The 24,654-nt window shown below is 41.0% G+C and overlaps 1 protein-coding gene across 4 annotated transcripts in view; it reads right to left on the bottom strand.

The window, feature by feature from the left end:
• Window positions 1-24,654, bottom strand: part of MTUS2 (microtubule associated scaffold protein 2) — a 342,103-nt gene that overhangs the window by 239,473 nt on the left and 77,976 nt on the right. The window lies entirely within an intron of this gene.

Below are 24,654 nucleotides of genomic sequence, written 5' to 3'. Positions count from 1 at the left end.
GAGGTGGCGCAGTGGTTAAATGCAGCACTGCAGGCTACTTCAGCTGACTGCAGTTCTGCAGTTCGGCTGTTCAAATCTCACTGGCTCAGGGTTGACTCAGCCTTCCATCCTTCCGAGGTGAGTAAAATGAGGAGCCAGATTGTTGTTGGGGGCAATATGCTGACTTTGTAAACCGCTTAGAGAGGGCTGAAAGCCCTATGAAGCAGTATATAAGTCTAACTGCTATTGGAACGAGCTTCCCATGGAGATTCGGACCCTCACCACCCTCCAGGCCTTCCACAAAGCCCTTAAAACCTGGCTGTTCCGACAGGCCTGGGGCTAATGAGTTTTTTGTCCCCCCTCGAATGGTATGGTTGTTGAGTGTTTTAAATTGTGGTATTGTTTTGTTCGTGTTCTTTTTTCTTATTTGTAAACACCCCCCCCAACTTAGTTGTGAGCCGTCCTGAGTCCCCTCCGGGAAATAGGGCAGCATAAAAATATAATAAATTCAACTCAACTCAACTATTGCTAATTGATTGGACTATCCTCTCGGTAACACCTTGCATCTTTTCAAATCCTTATGCCTAATATAACCCAAAATTTTACATATAAATTATTTGTTCAATTCAACGGACGACACCTCTCAGGATCATCCAATGATGGTTTCACTAAGTAATGGAGAAAAGTAAAGAATTATAATAGCTAAAGCCTGGCATATCATTTTGGCAAATGAATCCAAAAATCACCAAAGCATCTGATTCCACTCCTACCCGTAAGAACTCAATAACAATAATTCATTGGGAATTTTCTGCTTTTCTATGATAACTGCCATGGGATGCAGATGTGCTTGCTCCTTTCATCAAATTGACAGTCAGAATCACAACATCATAATGTTAACTTCCCCTTTTGAATGTGTGTGAAATGTGATGATGCAGGAAGAATGAGGCAGTATCATAAGGGTGTAAACCCTTTTTTTTTCATTCTGCCTCCCTTTGTAGACCCCGCTAGAGAACTGCCTTATTCTGCCTAACTGAGAGGGCAGCATCCTGCTTCCCAAATGATGGGTCCATCCAGCCCCATGATTTTGAACCTTTTCTCTTCTATGGAGGCATTTTTGTACATTGGAAGGAAGACTGATGGCATTAAATAGAACTCTGCCCTAAATTTCCCTGTAAAGGATGGTCTCCATAGACATGTTTTCCTATACAATGGCTGTAAAGGAAAACAGGAAGGGGGGATGTACTCAGATTAAAAAGGCAAATATTATACATCAAAAGTACTTCCAGCCTAGTAAAGGTAAAGTTTCCCCTCACACATATGTACGAGTCATTCCCAACTCTAGGAGGTGGTGCTCATTTCCATTTCAAAGCCAAAGAGCCAGCGCTGTCAGAAGATGTCTCTGTGGTCATGTGGCTGGCATGATTAAGCGCTGAAGGGGTACGGAACGCTGTTACCTTCCCACCAAAGGTGGTCCCTATTTTTCTACTTGTATTTTTATGTGCTTTCGAACTGCTAGGTTGGCAGAACTGGGACAAGTAACGGGAGGTCACTCCGTTATGCAGTGCTAGGGATTCGAAACACTGACCTGCCGACCTGTCTGATTGACAAGCTCAGTGTCTTAGTCACTGAGCCATCACGCCCCTCTCTTCTAGCCTTCTATCTTGCTATTTATTGTCTTCTGCTAGATGGTTATGAGAAACTCGTACACAATAGAATGCAATAGTTCACGCTTACTCTTGCCTCCCAGTCTCCGGTTTTTAATAGCGTTGTTGCCGAAGGATAACTTGTTTAACATATAATGTATTTCTGGACAAAGTAAATTGCTGTGATTTAGGCACTGCATTCATGTTAATTCTTCTTTTCATAGTTACTTTAGCCCAGGGCAATACACTAAAAATGACAAATTGCCTATGACGTTGAATTCATTTTAAGCCAAGGAAGTTGTGTTGTTACCAGAAACACATTCAGAAGCTTTCTTATATAAAAATTGCATTCACCATTTAGGCATCTTTGTCAAATTTGGCAATCCTTGTTAATCTAACTGCTTTAACTGGTTTAACTGCTGCGGACAGGAAGGCACTACAGAGAGCGATCAATTTGGCACAAGAAACTATTGGATGGTTTCTCTAACATTACTGGATGACATCATTAGGTCTCGCTGCTTTAGCAGAGTAAGGAAGATACTCAGAGATGATTCACACCCTGGTCATTGTCTCTTCGCACTTCGACCATCAGGCAGAAGACATCAAAACATAGCCAGCCAAACAAATAGGTTTAAAAATAGTTTCTATCCTTGGTCTGTCAGACTCTTAAACACAACCACAATCAATCCACGGACATGCGGAAATGTATGACTAGTTTTTCTTTTTCTATCTTTTTCTTTTCATAATTACTTGCATAGGGATTATTCTTTATACTATTTATGTTGTTGGTATTTTTTGTCATGGATTGTACCAGTGAGGCTAAAACCAATTTTGTTGTACACATGATGTACTATGCCAATAAAGGCTATATTATACTATCTAACATAAATCAGTCAAAGATCCACCAATACAGTCCAACTTGTCCTATTTTTATGCAGTGTACTATGCTATTTAGCCCTGACTAAACCTGTAAGCAGCACTGAATGTAACATTAGATTTTTCCTGAATAATTTAACTTTGAGATGGGAGGGTTATCTCAGAGCTTCTGGGAATTACTAATGTGGTACGTTTATCTGATTTTTAAAAGTATAGAAGATTCTTCTCTAAATATATAGTCAGAGAATTATAAAAATATAAATACATACAGTATGTGAATACGTTTATATATGTAAATACATATTCAGAGAAATATGATGAAATTATCCCTTGTACAAATAAGCATATTCTGGATAAGGCATGCCACAGCCGTTGCTTTGAAATTACTGCTATCTAAAGTTTACACTTTTAGTGGTGAATAGTTTGCAGATTGTTGCTCCAGTTAGCCATATTTTTTTCATTTATGGTACAACTCATGGTGGTGTTCCAGAACATGGAACAGATGCGGCTTGTAACAGTTGACTTAGCCTCAGAATAGTCCAGTTTAATTAACATTGTTTGCATGGTTTCAAATGGCTTGAAATGATAACTGCCTCTTGGCTCTGGGATCATATGGAATTTCAGATCAAAACAAATCCTTTTGTTGCAACCATAAGGCCAGATACAGTACAGTAAAATATCTAACAGTATAAAATATGAAACAATAAATAACGTAAGATCTTAATTAATGATGTACAGATTGTAGCACAAAACTGGCACTTTAGGGGTATATTTGGGGTCCTTGCCTGACTTTTTTTTTCAAGATGAGATAAATGAAAGTCTGCCCAGGATCATAAGGAGCAACATAGTAGCAAATTGCTTAGAGCAGCGGTAACCAACTGGTGGTCTATGAACCACTGGTGATCCGCAAGAAAATTTTGGTGGTCCGCAGAAAAATTATTTGCATTTTTTATATTGCACTAAATAAGGGGTTCTCAAACTACGGCCCCTTGTCCTGACACATGCAATGAATGATTGTCTTGCTGCAGACAGTTTCCCCCTTCGGTGTCTTTTTGTGCGGGTCGGAGGGGAACACAAATTCTGATTTGGGATCTCCTTCAAGTTCCTGGTGTGGGGCTTTGAGTGAAGGCTGGAGGGAAGCACTGCTGGTGGCAAAGAGCTGGAGGGCCTTGTTCCAGTGGGACAGCATCATGGTCTGGAACTGGCTGACTATCTCAGCCCGCTGAGCCTTCCGGCACCAGTACCTGGCCTTGCACTCCCGCAGGTCTTCCTTCTGCTTGGAAAGCCTATGCTCATAGCCCTCGGTGAGGTGCTTCTGCTGAGCCTCCTTCTCAGTCAGATCCAATTTGAAAGGAGCTAAATGTTTTGCCAACTCCTTCTCTTGTTACCTGCTTAGCTCCAGTAACTGCTTCCTGTTGGGGCCTTAAGGAGCACAGATGGAGAGGTGCGGAGTGCCTGGAGGGGAGTAGTAGCTAGGAGGGGAGGGGCAAGTAGAGGCTGGCAAGGCACCTCTTGATGTGAGTTGGCCACGCCCATCCAGTCAGTCATTAGGCAAATCATATTAGTAGCCCGTGGGATTTAAAATTATGAATTTAGTGGTCCCTGAGGTTCAAAACATTGGTGACTCCTGGCTTAGAGCTTCTTTTGGGCCATCACTACATGGACATAAACATTCCTTCAAATGTTCAAAAAGGACTGTTGAGGGTGCTGTATCCAGCCTGGCTAATGGGAACTTCAATATAATTTATGACAATAATGATGGGAAGAAGAAAAGTTCCCTGTCAATCACCCAAAGGATATACTTACAAAAATCCATTTGGTTTGATTCAGACGTAGTCATATGTAATGAAGAAAATTCAATGAAGCATCAACTAGTAATTAATTTAAATCATATTCACTCCAAATATCAGTCTTCATTATTATGATGTCCTACATGGTTGCTGGACTTCAGCTTGGAAGACCCACAGATTCCAAAAAAATATTTGGATATGTCCAGATTGGGGAAAGCTACCTTATACTGCTGTGATTGAAGCAGTCTGGGGATTTTTTAGGACTTTGTAGAAGTTTAGTGTGAGGCGCCATTTTTTAAAAAAAATCCTTTTAATAAGAAATACATTAAAATGAGAAGCATGAATAGTTTTATTTTCTCCCCCCCTCCTTTACGGGCAAAGTAATTGCACTTCATTCCACTAAGAATGCCTCCCTTCCTTGATAACATAGATAAGCCATTCACTTTTAGATTACAAGGAGAGAACTTTTAATATTCTGTCTTCAACTTTTTATATTCTGACTTCAGTCTAAATCACCTTTAAGTACCAGGGAACTACCAGAGGACTGGAAAAGAGCTGATGTGATTCCCATTTTCAGGGGAAAAACAGAAAACTACAGACCAATCAGTCTGACATCCAGAGGTGGTATTCAGCAGGTTCTGACCAGTTCTGGAGAACTGGTAGCGGAAATTTTGAGTAGTTTGGAGAACTGGTAAATATCACCTCTGACTGGCTCCACCCCCATCTATTCTCTGCCTCCCGAGTCCCCGCTGATCAGGAGGGAATAGGGATTTTACAGTAACCTTCCCCTGGAGTGGGGTGCGAATGGAGATTTTACAATATCCTTACCCTGCCATGCCCACCAAGCCACGCCCATAGAACTGGTGAATCCCACTACTGCTGACATCAATATCTGCAAAGAGCCTGAAAAAAATAATCAAGTAACAAATCTGCAAACACCTAGAAGCAAGCAAAGTTATACCCAGAAGCCCTGGCTTTGTCAAAAATGGATCATGCCAAACAAATCTTATTTCGTTCTTTGACAAAATGAATAAATTAGTGGACCAGTGAAATGCATTGGACATAGTATATGTGCAGATTACAATAAGAGCTTCAATTTACACAAATCTATTTTTAATCCTATCTACTTCTTAATTTTACAGTTCAATCATTGGGTCATCAAATTTCTTGGGCATCCAACCTTGGGTGGTTTCATTATTGAAAAAAGGGCAAAACTAATATCATATAAAACAACAGCAACAATTTGCATTTACACATACCATGACTTAGCGGACCTGACTGCACACAATACTAACCCAAGGTGTGAGTAGAAGAGTCACCATGGTCATCACAGCAAGACTTGGCAAATTTCTTCAGTATTATTTAGTACTCCCCCCCCCACAATAAACCATAATAGAAGGGAAATTGATAGGAACAAAATACTTCAGTTTCACTGCCTCTTTTATTTCTCTTGCCCATGAATGACCTGCCTGTAAACTCATGGTCTGAAAATGGTCTGTGGAAATTGTATTGCAGGGGTGTCAAACTCAAGGCCCGGGGGCCAGATCTGGCTTGTGGGTGCTTAGATCTGGCTCATGGGGTTGCCCTGGAAACAGTGAAGGACTGACCTGCGGTGCCTCTGCTAGTGAAAATGGAGCATAGGAAGGCCATGTACAGCCCTGCTAAGCTCTGTTTTCATTGGCAGAGGGTTGCAGGAAGCTGTCACAGCCAGAAACAGAGCTCGGGAGACTGTTTTGCTGGCAGAGTATTCGGGCCACCATAGGCACCTTCAACATGAGTGATGTCGAGCTGGTCATGCCCTCTCCCCCCAAGGTCAAACAGAATCTGTTCTCTGAACTACTCAACATTTCCGCTACTGGTTCTCCAGAACCTTTCAGAACCTGCTGAATTTCACCCCTGATTCATATGTACAGGTAAAGGTAAAGGTTCCCCTTGCACATATGTGCTAGTCATTCCCGATTCTAGAGGGCAGTGCTCATCTCTGTTTCAAAGCCGAAGAGCCAGCACTGTCAGAAGACGTCTCCGTGGTCATGTGGCCAGCATGACTAAATGCCAAAGGCGCACAGAACACTGTTACCTTCCCACCAAAGGTGGCCCCTATTTTTCTATTTGCATTTTTACATGCTTTCGAACTGCTAGGTTGGCAGAAGCTGGGACAAGTAATGGAAGTTCACTCCGTTACGCAACACTAGGGATTCAAACTGCTGACCTTTCTGATCAACAAGCTCAGCGTCTTAGCCACTGAGCCACCACATACCCCTATGTGCATTAGACCATGGGTGCGCCTTTGACCATAACACTTCAAGGGCACAGAGAAAGAGTATTCCCCTTGTGCAAGCATCCTTGCTAAATACTGCAATGAATGTGACCCATAAGTAGAGAAATATGTGTTAAATCTTGTATTCACAGCTACAAACCTATACATTTATATTTCTTATAGAATATTTTTTAAACACTGCAATGTTCAGAACAGGACTATTAATTGTTCCAACTGTAGGATACAATGTGATGTGAATATTTTAAATAAATATAGGTAAGGATACTTTGCTGTAACAAGATGAAATATACAGTTATTTTAATTGTGTACATGTGGATGCTTGTTTTTGTAGTCGTAGTCTAATTAGCATTTTAATTGCTTTTTCTACAATACATTTTTTGAACTTCAGTGTTTGAGCTAATCATATATGAGCTTTCATCTTCTTTTTCTACTTTATTCTGTGGTTCTCTATTCCCAGGACAAACATAGCAGAAGTCTTTTATCTTAGCCTGTAGGAAAAGTAAGTTTCATAACTAACCAGAAGCTATAATCCAGGTTTGATTGCAGAACAGAGCAAAAGAGTGAAGGAAAGTACAACAAATGTTGAAACTTGTAGAAGTCTCATAGTATAAAGGTAACCTATTTAGAAAGCATTGTTGTGCATAAATAGATCTATTTATATGTATCCATTTACTCAAAAGTTAATTTTCCCATTACACTTGGATCTTTATTTATTTATGCATCATATTTATATAACTCCTCATCTCACAATAAGGTGACTCTAGGCAGCTTTCAATAAAAATCTTCATACAATGCAATCAAAAACCTATATACAATAATGATATGCAGAGATACGTTTTAAAACAATTCAAAGTATCTTTATAGAACTTCTAAAGTATTATGTATGAGTAATGCAGGCGCATTTATTGATCCACAAATTTTATAGAACGAAATAAGTCTGTTCTATCAGCTAAACTAAGAAGTACATTACTAGATATGATGTAGGGGTGGAAAAATAGGTCAGGATTTTTGTTTTATTTTTTTTTGCTTAAAAGTATCTCAACGGACCTAATTTGGATTAGGACTACCCAATTTCTTCTTAAATTATTCCTCTGAAATACATTCTGTAAAAGAAAAATTGCTCCAAAGGAAAAATCTTTTGACATCCTCCTTTTTCTTTCTGAAGCCAACAATAGCTTTATAGTACAATAGAAAGTATTAAAATCAGGGAGATTATATAAGAACATCAAAGTCAATCTTTAACAGACTTTGTGAAAGCCTACCGAAAGCGATAGCTCTTTATGGAGCTGTCATGAAGGCAGCCACGACATCTAAATACTTCACTCTAAAGGAGTGATATGTAGAAGCTACGATTAGATGTTGCCTTGGTTTTCCATAGGAAGATACTTTCATAGGAGAAAGAGAGTGCGGGGAATCTGTTGAGCTGACAAAAGAAGGTGGAGCCTTAAAATCCAGGAGGAGCTCTCGCATCTTCAGGCTCCCCTCAAACTAACACTCCTTCATCACAATGACACTGCTTTTAATAGAGTCATACGTTTTCACTGTCTACATCAGGGGTGTAAAACTCAAGGCCCAGGGGCTGAATCCAGCCTGCGGGGTGCTTAGATCTGGCCCACAGAGCTGCCCTGGAAACAATGAAGGACCATCCCACAGTGCCTCTGACAGCGGCAAAGGGTTGCAGGAAGTGGTTGCAGCCAAAAACAGAGCTCGGGAGCACATTTTCTCTGGCTGAGCACTCAGGCCACCACAGGTGCCCCCAGCATGAGTGACATTGAGCTCACCATGCCCACCTTGGCCACCCACCTCCCACATTCAGACACAACCCTGATGTGGTCCTCAATGAAACTGAGTTTGACACCCCTGGTCTACATCCATCTTGGACTGCCAGTCATTAGTATTCCTTTTATCAAAGATTCTTTCTCCTTCCCTTTTGTTTGCTGAATTTCCAAAGGACTTCTCTGCCCTTCAGCCCTTATTAGGCTGATCACAGGAGGTTACACCCACGCTTGAAGATCCATTGGACCTTCTCTGTGGTGCCTTCTCTGGTCCCACCTATTTGATTACAATGCCACGTTGCTCACCATTTTTGTCTTTTTGGTCTTGTGGTTTTCCCAGTGAGATTCAGGAGTTAGTTAGCGTTTGCAGAAAGGTTAGATTCAGTTTCATTCCATTTCACTCTGTTTTATTCCCTCTTTGTTTTGGCTTGTCTCAGTAATAATATCACAGTACCTTTATAGCATTGATTGGTACAACACCTTTACAAGGCACCATATCAAGGAAGGGTGGAGTATTCCACCCTTTACGTGTATTTTACATCTACACTGATTCTGCCGATGCATATTGCAATTAGAAGCAGAAAGAGTCCAGAGAGTCAGCAAAATTGGAACTGGTGACTTCCCATTCACAATATTGATTAAGACTTCAGCTAGTTCTCTGCCATGTACTCTGTCTCTTTTCTACTCATTATCTATCATTTGGCAATCAGGCAAGTGGCAACATAGCAGCCTCTCTGAACCTGGACAAACAATTTTTGTTTTGCTTGTTTTTCTGTTCATCATATGGCCTCATGGCAGCAGGTTCTCCCTCTGACCTTGGTGTCATCAAGGAATTTTCTGCCAATTTCTGCAAGAATAAAATTGGGGGGGGAAGAGAGGGTAGGAGTGTGAGAATGAGAGAGAATGAGAGAGGGAGAGAGGGAGAGAGAGGCAGGGAGAGGGAGGGAGGGAGAGAGAGAGAGAGAGAGAGAGAGAGAGAGATTGGAACATGCCTGATTAGTTTAGCTATTGAAACGTAATGGTCTAATTATTAAGCATTACAACCTCCCTGCGCTGAGACAGATGTGTGAATCACAGTCTTTAAAACCCTTCCAGAAGATGTGTATCTTTGACAAGTGGGTCAAAGAAAATATTTGGTCATTAGCTGGTCAACTGTGCTGGAAAATTTTCTTCTAAAAACCTCATCAATAGAATTAGTGGGACATAGCAATAGCAATAGCAATAGCAGTTAGACTTATATACCGCTTCATAGGGCTTTCAGCCCTCTCTAAGCAGTTTACAGAGTCAGCATATTGCCCCCAACAATCCGGGTCCTCATTTTGCCCACCTCGGAAGGATGGAAGGCTGAGTCAACCTTGAGCCGGTGAGATTTGAACAGCCGAACTGCAGAACTGCAGTCAGCTGAAGTAGCCTGCAGTGCTGCACTCTAACCACAGAGCCACCTCAGCTTGCATTCACAGCTCTATGAAAATAAAAGCTTTCCTCCTTGCTTTTGTGCCTGGTCTGAACCTGTTGTGGATTGGACTGGGTGGATCCCCATCTTTCCGAACAAGTTGCATTTAGGGGATGAGCCATCAAGATTACAGTATATGATAGCAGAACTAAATTCTTTCCCTGAGAGTAGTGCTTTTTTTTCCACACCAGGAAGGACTGGAAATGTCTTATTGTCATGAATATTGTACTCTGCTTCTGATTACCTACATTCCTGGTTCCAAGCCTGCCTGTTTAGGTTTAACAACAACTGAGTTCTCACTAAACTGGGATGGTGCAGTGGTTAGAGTGTAATACTACAGGCTATTTCTACTGACTGCTGATTGCCAGCAGTTTGGTAGTTCAAGTCTCATCAGTTCAAGGTTGACTCAGCCTTCTGAGGTCAGTAAAATGAGGACCCAGATTGCTGGAGGCAATAGGCTGACTCTCTAAACCCCAGAGAGGCTTGTAAAAGCACTGTGAAGAGGTATATAAGTCTAAGTGCTATTGCTAACTCATGATTTCTCCTTAAAAAAATTCACAGTTCACAAACACAGATTACAGACTATTAATGACCTGGCTACCTCAACATACTGAGCAAACATAAAAGTAAACAAATCAGATTAGGGATTATTAAAGAATGTGAATTTTACAGTGTCATAAGAACTCAAAAATATAGGGATTTGCTTGACTCTCCTAATATTTCCTTCTCGTGGCTAGCAAGCATGTAAAACCACGTACTTATGGACATGTCATAACAAAACGGATGTAAAAAAGTACAAATACATAATTGAAAAACAGTTTAGGATTATTTAGAAGCTGGGAATGCACTATTAAAAATTTCTTATTTGCATTAACATGCTTAGGATGAATTATATTTGTGCAGGAAATATGTTTGACATGGCCAACTAATAAATGTATTCCTTTTGCAAATCTTCACTTTTCTTGAATGTTTAGACCAGAGGTGAGTTGATCCCAGTTCAGCCCTGATTGAGAGAACCGGTAGTAGCAGTGGTGGGAGGCTCCGTGGCACCCACCCGGATGTTTCTCAGCATGCACAGAAATGTTGCGCACACATACAAGTGCATGCAAGAGCGCACCTGAACTGGTAGTAAAAAAATTGGCAACCCTCCACTGATTTAGACCATCATTTCTCAACCTTCACAATGTTACGATGTGTGAAAATCATCTCCCAGAATTTCCCAGCTAGCTGGAAAGCCACTGAAGATTGAGCATTTCTAATCCCAGTTGTGAAAGAATCACTGAGTTCGTACTTTGACCCAAGTCTATGTACAGCTAAGGCTTTACGGATGCTTTGTGGATTTTTTTTTCTTCCACCAAAACTAGCAATTTTTCCAGTTCTACCATTAGGTTATGTTTTTATTTTATCAAATGAATATGGGTCGTTTAAAATATGTGTTGCCTCACTGCGTGAATGTTCCATTTTTTTTACTAGATAAGATGGCATCTGTTCCAATAACCTAAGAAACAGCAGGAATTTACCCAACCACTTTTTATACACCTCAGGTGTTAGAAGACCTTGAAGTAAAAAAAAACAAACCAATGGAGGTCAAAAAGAAAAAAGGATAAAGCTGTAATTCCCAGTATCATTTCTAGCCATTTGCAATCCCCATCCAGTTTACGAATGAGCATATTTATATTCCAGATGCGTGTCATTTCAATGAAGAGCAAAATAGTGTATTTATTGAAAGTAATTGGAAGTGAACAAAAATCTGAATTTGTAGGGAAAAAATCAACATACCAGTCTCTTTTCAGAGCTTACATAGTACGGATCATAAATCTAAAGCTTTATTAAAGATTAACTACTGCTTTTGCAAAATGTTGATCCAGCTTTCTCACGTTGGTCGATTGTATTACACTTTACCAAACAAAAATATTGACTGTCAACTGCATAAACCTTCAAAGGGGTGTTTTGATTTGAAATCATCCCGTCAAAGTAGAGTCATAATTTGAAGCAGGGATTTACTTCAAAGAAATACATTGAAACGGGTGCTTTCAAAGTATTTTGTAAGTCCTTTGAAGTGCTGCACAAGTTCAGTGATTTTTCTGTCCCTTCTGGGGGTTTTACACACAATCTACAAGTTGCACCTTCACTCCCATTTAGAAAGAATGCAGAGCTGAGCGCTGTGATGAGCATTCTGACATGAGTAATCAGCCAATGGCGTTTGTTCAGGTCCTCAGATCTCAAATTCTTTCGCAGGTTCAGCCACAGACTTTAGATGTGTTCTGTTCTGTGCTAATGGGAGTCTATATTTCTGGGCTGAATTTGCAAACAAAACTGGGAGATCAAGTTGTATACATTGAGATAGTCTAGTCCAGGAGGTCCAGGAACTCAAGGTCTCAGGACCAGATCTGGCCCAGACAATGCATAGATCTGTCCCACAGGGCCACACTGGAAACCGCGAAGGACCGGCCTGTGGTGCCTCTGCCAGTGAAAACGGAACTTGGGAGGGCCGCACATGGCCCTTCTGAGCTCTGTTTTCACTGGCAGAAGGTTGCAAGAGGCCATCACAATTGAAAATGGAGCTTATGAGGGTTACAGGCAGCCCTCCCAACCTTCTGGCAGAGGGTTTTAGGAGGCCGTCGCAGCTGAAAATGGAGGTCGGGTGCCTATTTTCACTGGCAAAGTACTCAGGCCACCACTGGCACAAGTGACATTGAACTGGCCACACCCACCCTGCCACACCCAGGTCAAACACAACTCTGATGCAACCCTCAATGAAATTGAGTTCGACACCCCTAGTCTAGTCAATCAACCAGTAATCAACTCTGTTCACTTCTCAGATTCCAAATTTCCTGCAAAATCCAAACTTCAAAATTAGGACAGTTTATTTATCGCTTGATAAATTGGTAAATGAGTGCCAGACTAACATTTACAGGGATGGCTCCAAATGTTTACTATAGCAGGTGCAAGTTTATGAGTAGTACTTTTTTCTCTGCCAGTTTTTCTCTGCCTCTTTCTTATCGATGTAATATTGCATCTCATTGTCACAGTCATTCTGCTGCCTCTGCTAATTAATTAAATAATTAAGGGACTCAGAATATTGCCAACAAGCCAACATTTGGATGTTACTAAGTGCTAAATTCCATGGCCAATAAGCTGGACAACTCAAAGATCAGAGACAGCAAAGCTACACCACACAAGAGCAAATTGTTTCTTCAATGTCAAGTCAACCCTGATATCCCAGAGAAGAAATGGGGGGAAGGAGGGAGAATAATTGCTGAAATTTTTGAAGATTTGTTTTTAAATTAGAGTAAGGGAATTTCTTCAGTGGCTCAGCATATTCTCTGGTTGTTGAACAGTTTGGAGGCTGTTGTGTTACCCTTGTTTAATTCTTATCATCTCTGCCTTGAAAGAGAAACAATACAGGAAACTATTTAAAAACGCAATGCACTGAAATTTTCCAGAAATTTTCAATTTAAAACTGTCAGAATAACTTCAAAAGTATTTACCGCCTCCAGCAACACCCAAAATAAACCACAATATCAAAATGACACATGTCACTATGTCATTGTTTATAAGGTTGCATGATTTGTGTGATGAAGTCAGCAGGCATGTGGTATTATTTACCTCCCCAATGTCCCCTAACCATTCCAGCTCTTTTCATTCTCTTCTAGCAAACAATGAAGCAGCTGCAAGTATTTTGATGCTTTCCAATCATGGCTTATAGAAAATCTCTCTTTATATGTGATCTCAAATGCCAAATTGCATACTTGTACCAGATCACTCCACTCTAAATCTCCCCTCTGAATAAAAATACATCTGATTTGAACCCATCTAATAAAAATCTCCATCTTGGCATCTATATAGGACTAGAGGTAGTTGAAGACTTACAACATTAATTTGTATAAATACTGTCTACAAGGCTACACCCAACAGTGGCAGTCTATTTATACTGACGGATTTTCAAAAAGCTGATAGGAGAGCAGGAAATATTAGAACTGTAGAGCAAAAAAATGATATTGAAAAGAATGATGACACAAGACAATAGCAAACTGCTTTCATATTACTACATAGAAAATTACATGAACAGGTCCATAAATCACCAGAGGTTGAATTCAGCTTGAGCAAGTTTTTAGCTTAACACCTGGAATATATCAAAAATATTTAACATTTTGTTTTGGATAACATGACCAGCATTGTTTACCCATAATGTGAACATTAATTCCTCTCTAATGATAGATGCAGATTTGTTTAAGACTTCTCGTGTTCGCAATCTGCAGTGCTAACAAATTATCTACTAACAGATAGTAGTTTAAAATTTAAACTACTATAGTATTAATTGTTCACAACTTCTGTCCAGAGATTTTTAAAAATAACAAAGCTAAAACCCTTTGTAATTTTGGTTTAGTTTAGATTTGTTCCTTTAGTAAGAAAGAATATAATCATAGACATGCAACGTGATAACTGTTATTGAAGGCTAAGTTACGTGGGCAAGCTAAGTTAAAAGTTACATTTACACTATTAAAGTACACTATTTATTTTCCAAATTGGCTTGATCACACCAATAACAGTAAGCTAAACAGAACAGCAAGGCAACTTAAGATGATACACAATAGTAATAACAAATGTTTTATAGCACAACCTCTGTCTATTTAAAAGTAAGTCTTGTGGAATTCAGTGAACTCGCTTTCAAACACTGGCAAAATATTAACACTAGCAAAGAGTTCTGAAGACCGTATCCTTCAGAAGTAGCATAACTACAGGAAAAGATATTATAATTGTAAGAAATCTATATTGTTGTGACCAGCCTTTTCCAGTTGGCACACATTGGCAATTTTGGAATATCGTGCCTGTCACTGGAGGCCTGTATGATAATTGGCACTAAGAATAAAGGAAGTTGTAAGACCATTTGCCACACCATCTCTGGGTTGAGTTCCAGGATGTTGCCTCTGGGGATGTGGACAAGGCCATTCGAGCTGTAAGTGCCTCCACTTGTATTCTGGACCCGTGTCCCTCCTGGCTGGTTGCCAACAGCAGGGAGGTGACACATGGCTGGATCCAGGCGGTCGTGACCGCCTCCCTTCGGGAGGGGCACTTCCCCGCCGTACTTAAAACGGCGGTGGTGAGACCCCTCCTGAAGAAACCATCCTTGGATCCAGCCATTTTAAACAACTTTCGTCCTGTCTCCAACCTCCCCTTTATCGGGAAGGTTGTTGAGAAGGTGGTGGCCTTCCAGCTTCAACGGGCCTTGGAGGAAGCTAGTTATCTTGACCCCTTCCAGTCCGGCTTCAGACCTGGTTACAGCACAGAAACCGCTTTGGTCGCATTGACCGATGATCTCTGGAGGGCCAGAGATGGAGGCTATGCGTCCATCCTGGTTCTCCTTGACCTCTCAGCGGCTTTCGATACCATCGACCATGGTATCCTTCTGCGACGACTGCGGGAGGTGGGAGTGGGAGGCACTGTTTTACGGTGATTCTCCTCCTACCTCTCGGACAGGTCGCAGTCGGTGTTGGTCGGGGGGCAGAGATCGTCCCTGAGGCCCCTAACATGTGGGGTGCCGCAGGGTTCGGTCTTATCCCCCCTACTATTTAACATATACATGAAACCGCTGGGCGAGATCATTCGGAGGCACGGGATAAAATACCACCAATATGCGGACGATACGCAACTGTATCTGTCCGCCCCGTGCCAACTCAATGAAGCGGTGGACGTGATGAACCAGGGTCTAGAGGCCGTTAGGAACTGGATGAGCGCTAACAAACTGGTACTCAACCCGGACAAGACCGAGTGGCTGTTGTGCTTCCCTCCCAATAATTTGGCTAATATACCAACGCTTAGGCTGGGGGGTCAAATTTTATACCCCTCAGATAGGGTCCGCAACTTAGGAGTCCTCCTGGACCCACAGCTGACTTTTGACCACCAGCTGTCAGCTGTGACCAGGGGGGCATTTGCCCAGGTTCGCCTGGTCCGCCAGTTGCGGCCCTACCTAGACCGGGAGGCTCTCACAACAGTCACTCGAGCCCTTGTGATCTCTAGGCTGGAATACTGCAATGGGCTCTACATGGGGTTACCCTTGAAGTGCATCCGGCGGCTACAGCTAGTCCAGAATGCAGCCGCGCGAGTGATAGTGGGCGCACCGCGGTTCGCCCACGTTACACCCGTCCTCCGCGAGCTGCACTGGCTACCTGTTGGTCTCCGGGTGCGTTTCAGGGTACTGATGACCATCTTTAAAGCACTCCATGGTAGTGGATCTGGGTACTTGAGAGACCGCCTTCTGCCGATCACCTCCCTAAATCGACCAATTAGATCGCACAGACTGGGCCTCCTCCGAATTCCATCTGCCAGTCAATGCCGACTGGCGACCACACGGAGGAGAGCCTTTTCTGTTGCAGCTCCGACCCTGTGGAACGATCTCCCCGTTGAGATCCGTACCCTCACCACTATCCAGACCTTCCGCGCAGCCCTCAAGATCTGGCTCTCCCAGCAGGCCTGCGGATAGGTTCCCAATTTACCCGCCCGAGTGTTTGATTGCTGAACGAAAGTTGTGTTTTTACTATTTTTTCTTTGTTCACATTCTGTTTTGTTTTGACACTGCACCCCCCTCCCTTGTGGTTGTAAGCCGCCCTGAGTCCCCTCAGGGAAAAGGGCGGCCTATAAATCCCAATAAACTCTATAAACTCTATAAACATATTTGAAAAACACCTGCTTGGAGAAGATTGCTATACATTTAAAGACACCAGCAACATCCATGATGGTTGTTAGATACTGTGGGAGAAGCCAATGATGTTGGCAATATGCAGCACAGCTTCTTCAATCCCATTTCTGGATAAGCAAAAGCAGATTTGCACCACACATATTTTGTGAGTTAGAAATGCTGCCCATAGATGGTGAAGTCTTGAAATCTCACAACTGCTACAACTCTCACATTGAATGGTTTGTAGCTGCATCACATCCCACCGAAACACTACACCACAGCAAACCTGTCAATGTTATTAATTTAGGAAATAATTAGCCCCTATGAAGTCTTTTCATGGCATTTCACCAGATGGCCAGGGAAGGCAGTCAGCTAAAATCAAGCTGCTTCAGCACCTAAGGAAATGTCAAATAGTTACAATTTGTGCTGTCCTGTGTAAGACAAGTAACATGAATCTTAAATGTGCTGCCTTGGCTCCCAGATAACAAGATTCCCTAACTATGTTACTTTTGTTTTCCATCTCAGTTTTAACTCATGCTGTACTTTTTCCACATTAGACAATATATAATAATTGGTGGTCCAGGAGATTCAGATGTCCAGTGATGTCATTTTCCATAACTTATCAAGAAACAGAACACAATCAAGAAACTGGAATGCAGCAAACTCATTTCTTACATAACTCTGTAGAATGACAGTAGATCTTTACTTGGTTGGTCTAAGACTGGTCTATGTTGGCTTATGATTGAGGAGTCATTGAAACTCTCCCTTTTAATCCAATGTACCTCACAGGGTTGCTGCCATGTGGATAAAAATGAAGAGAGATCCCCAGCTTATGGAGCAAAAGTGGAATATACATTTAACGAATAAACAATAAGAAAGCAAAATCAAACAAACCCACACCTGAACAATGTAGTTGTCATGTCCCATGAGTTACATTAAGCAGAGCAAAGAAACCTGAACACTTTACCTATGTTGTAAATCTTGCAGATTATCTATACTTGTGATGGCAAACCTATGGCACATGGATCCATATTTGCTAGCACGCCAGCCGTCAGCTCCGGTACATATGTGCATGCCGGCCAGCTGATTTGCGGCCTTCCGGAGGGCTGGGGGAGGCCATTTTTGCCCTCCCCAGGCTTCAGGAAAGCCTCCAGAGCCTGGGGAGAGGTTGTGCACACATGTGTGGTGTGTGGGTGTGTGTCACATGCACAGGTGGGCAAGGAGGATTGAATTGGTGTGAGCATGCATGTGTGATACACACAATTTTGGCACGCCATACGAAAAAGGTTTGCCATCACTTATCTATATTGTTTGGTGGTGAACAAATGGTAAGCAACGTAGTAAACAACATGCGTGGTGCATGCTTCAAAGATGGATTGAAAAAAATGTTTCAGATTTAAGGCTGCTATCACCACAACACTCTTGCTGTTCATTAAAGTTGCCCAACTTTTCTTAGGTTCCCATGGAACTCTCCTTAAAAAGTTATAACTCCTTTAAGATCCATTTGAGAATAAACACATTCCAAAGACATACTTTGGACCATTTTCAAAGTGTGCATAACCGTAACAAACAACTCTTTTTATCAAGCTCATTCTACTCCTACAAAGAATATAAATGGCTTACAACACAGCATTCTAAGCTTAAGGTAGCTTACAATGTTTGGCTTTATTTCAGGTTCAACAAGGGTGTTATTCATATTTTTGCAAGAGTTGTATAACTGTATTAATCAATCAGGAATATGATTGTAATAAAACATGCATATTTTACTAATGCATATAATCAAGCATAATGGGGGTACATACAAATTCCACCTAGGCAGAATGCAATCAACTAGGAAATACATCTATATTCTCATTTTGTTTATTAAAAAAAGGCTTTTCTGGGCATAACAATACACCACAAGATTCCTGTATTGGCCAAAAACCAAAAATCATTCAACCCTTTTGATTAGCCTAGTGACAAAAAAAGAAGGGAAAAAATCAGTCCTACTTTAAACGTGCATACTTGGTGGTTTTTTGGGGGTGTGTGTTGCAAACAATTGGTAAATTTGTACACTTGTCATTTATCACTCCTAACCTGGAAAGGCAGTGGGAAAAAACACCACTCTGGTCAATTGGTTTCACACATCAAAAATCTGAAATGCCTTTCTAAGTATATTACTATTCTGAATGACCACCATGGAAATTGTGAAAATTAGCATGTTACAGCTGACAGTCAGGATTATTGTGGCAATGCTGTTTCCCGCTAATTAATTTCTGTGAACTAAAATAGAAAGATTTTGAAAGTATTATGACTGTCAACTCAAGGGCAGTTATGAGAAGAGCTCATACCAGTCAATCAGATAGGTCAGATTGCAGCCTTCTATCATTTAAAATAATGAACCATGTCCTCCCTCAGCACCAAACCTAAACCTGCTTATGTATAAACAATGATACATTCATTACTTGCTATCCAATATCTGCCCTAATAACACCGAGAATCTTTGAACTGAAGCATAAGAAAGTCCATTTAGGCCAATAAATCTAACTCTGTGCTAAGCGAAGGAATCTAAATAAAGTCTTCGTTAGAGAAGGCTTCTAACTTCAACATATCTCAAACAAGAGAACCCTCGACTCTGTGGGTAATGGGCTCCACTGTCAACCTTCTTCTGCTGTTTCTTCCCTTTTCACTCAGATTCTGACTTCCTTCGGTGCTTTTTCAAAAGGCAACTGGAATTTCTTGTTTTGCTTCTCACCTAAGAAACTTCTTCAGTTCTGAACAGAAGAAGTTTCTTGGATAAGAAGAAGAAGAACCCTGGGCTCAAGCATGAGTCCAAAAGCTTGGAAGACTAAACCTCAGATTGGATCCTGTAATATTATCCTAGGACATGTACATTCACCCTCACGTGGTACCTCTATTGATGCAGGTGAAAACTGCATTGGCTCTTTACAGGTACGACACATTGTTCAGTCATGCTTAACTTGTGGTCTACCAAGATCCTTTGCAAGTACAAAAGCTAAACCTGCCACTGCTTATCTTGTACTTGTGCTTACAAAATATCCTGTCTAAGGGTAGAATCTCACCACTGAATCACATTTTGTGTGATAAGTGCAGTGTTCAACTCTGTCATGATCATTTTGAATCTTCAGCCTGTTTTCTGGACTATTAGCGATCCCCCCCTCTCAAGTTTTATGTCATTGTTCTGACCCAGGCTTCCTTAAAAAGCAAAAAGCAGAATCTTGGTCCTGGCAAAACCCCTTTTATTTACATGACTGTGAATTCCTTTCATTCACAGTCCACAAGGCTTAGCAAATAGTCTTTCAGAGGAATATTTATCAACATGAACCTTATCTTGTTTGGCAAGCTGCCAAATAACTAGTTTCCAAATGCAGGGCAAGGCAAAACTTAGCACAGTCTCTTATAGTCACAAACATAACTTTCCACTCCTGAAATGACGGAATGAATGAATGGTTTCTTGCCAAAGCCAACTCCCCATTCGCTCTTCTTTTGTTTCCTACGAGAGAGTGTAAAGCCAAGGTGTGGCTTTACTCCTAAGTCAATTCTGCTTTCTTAGTTGTTCTTGTCTTCTGGCAGCTCTGTGCATGCACATACTGGGAACAGGCTCCAGCTGTTCCTCTGCCTCACTGCTATCTAGCTCCCTCTCTGCCTCCAATGCAGAACCCTCATCTGAGCTTTCCTCAGCCCCCAGGACTGCCCCATGTTCCTCCCCAACCTCCTTACTGTCCGACTCTGCTGCCAGCTCCTCTGGCCACCGGTGGGCCACAACAGTCATCGACAAATGTATGCCCTCTTCTATTTCTTATAATTTAGACCATGTTAGAAGGTACTGGTTTCAGGACCAAATCCTCAGGTAGTCCACTACGTGTTCCCTCCATGTGGACATAGATATATTAAGGTCCTAATTCTAGCTACAGTTGTTCAACCAATCATGAATACTTCTGGTAGTGGAACCATCTATCTCACGTAGTTCTAATTTATTAAGAGGGGTTTGCAGTCTATTTCATTAGCTGATTTACAGAAATCTAAATACACTGTATCCACAACATTCCCTTCGTCCACTAATCTAGTCACATTGTCAAAAAACCCAAGTAAAACTTGACTGGCATGACCTGGCTTCTGGTAATCACTGTTTTTTCTAAGGTTTTGCAAACTCATTGGATATACTCAGGTATTGATGTCACACTGGGTAGTGGTTTCCCGGAACCGCTTTTCATATTTTATAAAATATTGGAACAGCATTGGGTTCTTGTCTAATCTTCTGGTACTTCCTTTGGACACTGAGATTTCTCAAAAATTACAATTAGTGTATCTGAGCTAACACACCAGTTCCTCTAAAATCCTGGAATATAATCTGTCTGGCCAGGAGACGTGACTTGATTCACAGCAATTAGCTCTTTTATCATCAAATCCCTACCTATTTTGACCTACATGTGACTTCTTCTCCCACAATGCTGCTTCTGACAAATCAGACTATGTTTGCCAAGGCATATGCAAGGTGAGAATTAAGTAGTTCTGGTTTCTCCCTGTTGCTCATTTCCATCTTGCCATCTTTTCCATGCAGTCGGTCAGATTTTTCCTTGGCTTTCTTTTTGTTCCAGGCTAACAAGGAACTTTTCTTTTTGATCATATCTTCATTTAATAATGTCACTTTCCCAATTCCTTCAGTATTTATTGATAAATTAGTTTCCACTTTGTATTTTCCACTGGTCATACTGTATCGTCTTCTCTGAACTTGTTTAGTTATCTGAATTCTTCTTAAAGTAAAGATTAGATACAACAGTTAGAATTTTAAAAAAACTCAATAAAATGAATTAGTTCTTATCCATAAAAGTATATAGAATGTGGAAATAAATGCAAATGCTTGCAATTTCCACAATCTTAAATTGTGTAACTCAGAATTCACATTTCAGTTTACATGAATTCTAAATGCATATGCTCCCTTTTTTAACTACCGGTATATCCTAAATTATAGTAATAAGTGAAGACTCCTTTCATGTTTAAAAAGCCAATATATCTGCTCGATGATCATAATGTAAGAATGCATTAATGCATCTATCATTGCAACATAATTTACTAATTCCCTGTCACACATCTGTACTCCTTGGTGCAACTCAGCCAAAATTGCATTAATGATATGAAACTATTTTAGGCATTTAGAGTAATACATCCAGTGAAGCCTAACAAGTACAGTCATATCTTTTGTCAGTTTTACAGTCAGCATGCTGCATATATTGGCGAAAAGTACTGGAAGCTAGAAGCAATTGTTTTCTTTGATCTTCAGAGATGAATTGCTATTATAGTACACCAGAGGTCTTCAAACCTGGCAACTTTAAGATTTGTGAACTTCAACTCCTAGAATTCTCCAGCCAGCATGGAGAATACTAGGAATTGAAGTTCACAAGTCTTAAAGTTGCCAAGTTTGGGAATCCTTGTAGTACACTATGATCTAGATTGTTTAGTCTCAAATTCAGTTGCAAAGCAGTGATGAATGAATAATCTGGAAAAACTCTTGTATGTCATTCGCAGAACTACCTGGTAATTGCCCAATGAATATCCAATTGATGTGAAAGATGAATTTGCAAAGGTTGTGAAACTGACAAAGTTCAAAAATAACACTGAAACATTGCAAATTTTAAAAACAGCATGTAATCACTAACAACCCAAAAAAAATTCCAACACATTCTGAATCTACAGGGCGGGGCATAACCTTTTCCTAGGGGGTCACAGCAACACTTGTAATAACAACACAAATAATTCATACACCATTCGAAAGCCCATCAAAAACTGAGTTTATTGACACGATTTAATAGTCAGTATGACCACCATTAGCCCTTCGAACAGCATTCAAACGAGGTGGATAAGAACACAACAAATCTTCAAACAGTTCCGTTCGATTTTCCAGATTTTTCAACACAGTTTCCAAATTCATTCTCAAAGTTTCAACCGAATATCGATTTTGACCTTGCTCCTGAATCATCAGAGCTTCCACTTCATCCTTAATTATGGCCCCAATGTTCTCTGCCGGATTGAGATCTGGCGAATTTCCCGGCCAGACGTCATTGCCCCAAAATTCGACATTGTTTTCCTTTAACAATTGCTGAGTCGCATTTGCACGCATGCAAGGAGCTTTGTCATGAAGAAAGACAGCCTCACCAACCACCAAGACATTGTCTGGATCACTGAGAAATGGAATGACATTCTCCAATAAAATTTTCTCACGGAAATAACTGCCATCCCAGGATTCCCCTTTATCCTTCAAAACCCAATGCAGTTTCTTGGCTGTGAAAATGACGAAAATCCCGATGCAAGTCGGATTGCGAACGATTTGTCGATATCGTTCATGTTTGGCGATGTCGTCGACGTCTTTAGCCCAAATTCGATCGTTCTGGAAATTCGGTTTTCGAATGGCATAAACGAAGAATTCTTCAGATGGCGCCAAATGAAGAAAATCTTCCTCGGTCCATTCAGACAACCAATCGCACAACCAAAGCCGATCTTGAACGTGTGTTTGAGTTTTCAATGGTTTGCAAATGACGTGGAATGGCTTCAAACCTTCTCGTTCTCGATATCGGCCGATTGTCCTTTGATCAACTCATTTTCCACGAATTTGAAGGATTTCTTGGGCCACTTTTCGGTTTCCTTTTCGTTGTTTGCGACTGCCAGTTGCAATGATGGCTTTGCTTTCTTGGGACAGTTGCAGAGGACGCCCTTCTCCAAATTTTGTGAAACATTCTTGGGCTGTTTTGTTCCAATTATCAGTAACCCAATCCGGATGACGTTTCAATTTGTTTGCAATCCATTTTCGATTGATAAACGTCGCTCCAGCATCGCGAGCCTCTCGAAAGGCAATGCATTTTATTCTGTCAATGATCCTTTGTTCTTCCGAATCGAATTTTCCAGCCATTCTTAAAGCAAATTTAACATTTAATAGCTCATTCAATTCAGTTTTTTATGGGCTCTAAAATGAGGTGTCGCGGAAGTTGTAAACTGCTGTCGATCTTGCTGTGACCCCCTAGGAAAAGGTTATGCCCCGCCCTGTAGAATACCTAACCCAAGACAAATTTCTCAGCAAACCTTACTTATTGGTATCATTCATTTGCATTTCTGGAAACCGAAGCAGTTGTCTGACAGAAAACTTGAAAACAGAAAAATAGATAGTTTCAGTGGTGTAATTCATTTTTTTTTACTACTGGTTCTGTGAGCGTGGCTTGGTGGGCATGGCTTGGTGGACATGGCAGGGGAAGCTACTGAAAAATCTCTGATCCCTCCCCACTTTGGAGCCAGCCAGAGGTGGTATTTGCTGGTTCTCCAAACTACCATATTTTTCGGAGTGTAAGATGCACCTTTTTCCCTCAAAAAAGAGGCTGAAAATCTGGGTGTGTCTTATACACTGAATACAACATTTTTTGACTCCCGAAACCCTGCCCCCTTCACCAAAATGGCAGTGCATAGTTTTTAGGAGGCTTTCAGAGTGGTCCTGGAGGCTGGGGAGGGCATAAATGAGCAAAAACAGGCCATTTTCTGCCCAATTTTGCCCTCCCCCCCCCAGCCCCCAGGAGCACTCTATAAGCTTCCTAAAGGCTATCCCTTTAGGACAAAAAATGGGCCTGTTTTCATGAAAAATGGACCATTTTTTGCTCATTCCCCCCTGGATTATTCTACAAGCATCATAAAGACTATTTATGCACTTGTTTTGAAAAAAACCAGGCCCATTTTCGTGAAAAACGGGCTGTTTTTGGAAGGTCTGCAGAGTGCAAAAACTTTTTTAAAAAATTTGCTTCTTCAAAACCTTGGTGCATCTTATACTCTGAAAAATACGATACTCAAAATTTCCCCTAGCAGTTCTACAGAACCTGTCAGAACCTGCTGAATTTCACCCCTGGATAGTTTCCTCACTCTTGAACTGAAGTCCTACCATTTGTCACTAGCTTCATTAACTGTTTGAAATCCATTATAATCTTTCAAACAAATGAAAACCCCCCAAACCCCTTTTATTAGATAGTATTGCCTTGAATTGAAAATTGCAGTTAAAATGCATAAAATGATTTCTTTCGTTTGTACTTGAGTAAAGCAATTAACTATGCAGCAGAAAAGAACTATTTTATTTTAAAGCCAATTGTTTTGTATTATGTCAATACCCACAATCCTCAGAAATGATTGGCCAAGAATGAATGTAAAAAT

This window comes from Thamnophis sirtalis, unplaced genomic scaffold (assembly GCF_051295495.1).
Source record: "Thamnophis sirtalis isolate CommonGarterSnake01/CBP01778 unplaced genomic scaffold, rThaSir2_p1.2 scaffold_8, whole genome shotgun sequence".
NCBI classification, from domain to species: Eukaryota; Metazoa; Chordata; class Lepidosauria; order Squamata; family Natricidae; genus Thamnophis; species Thamnophis sirtalis.
Note: the sequence above shows the minus strand (reverse complement) of the source record. Positions and strands in the feature narration are given on the sequence as shown.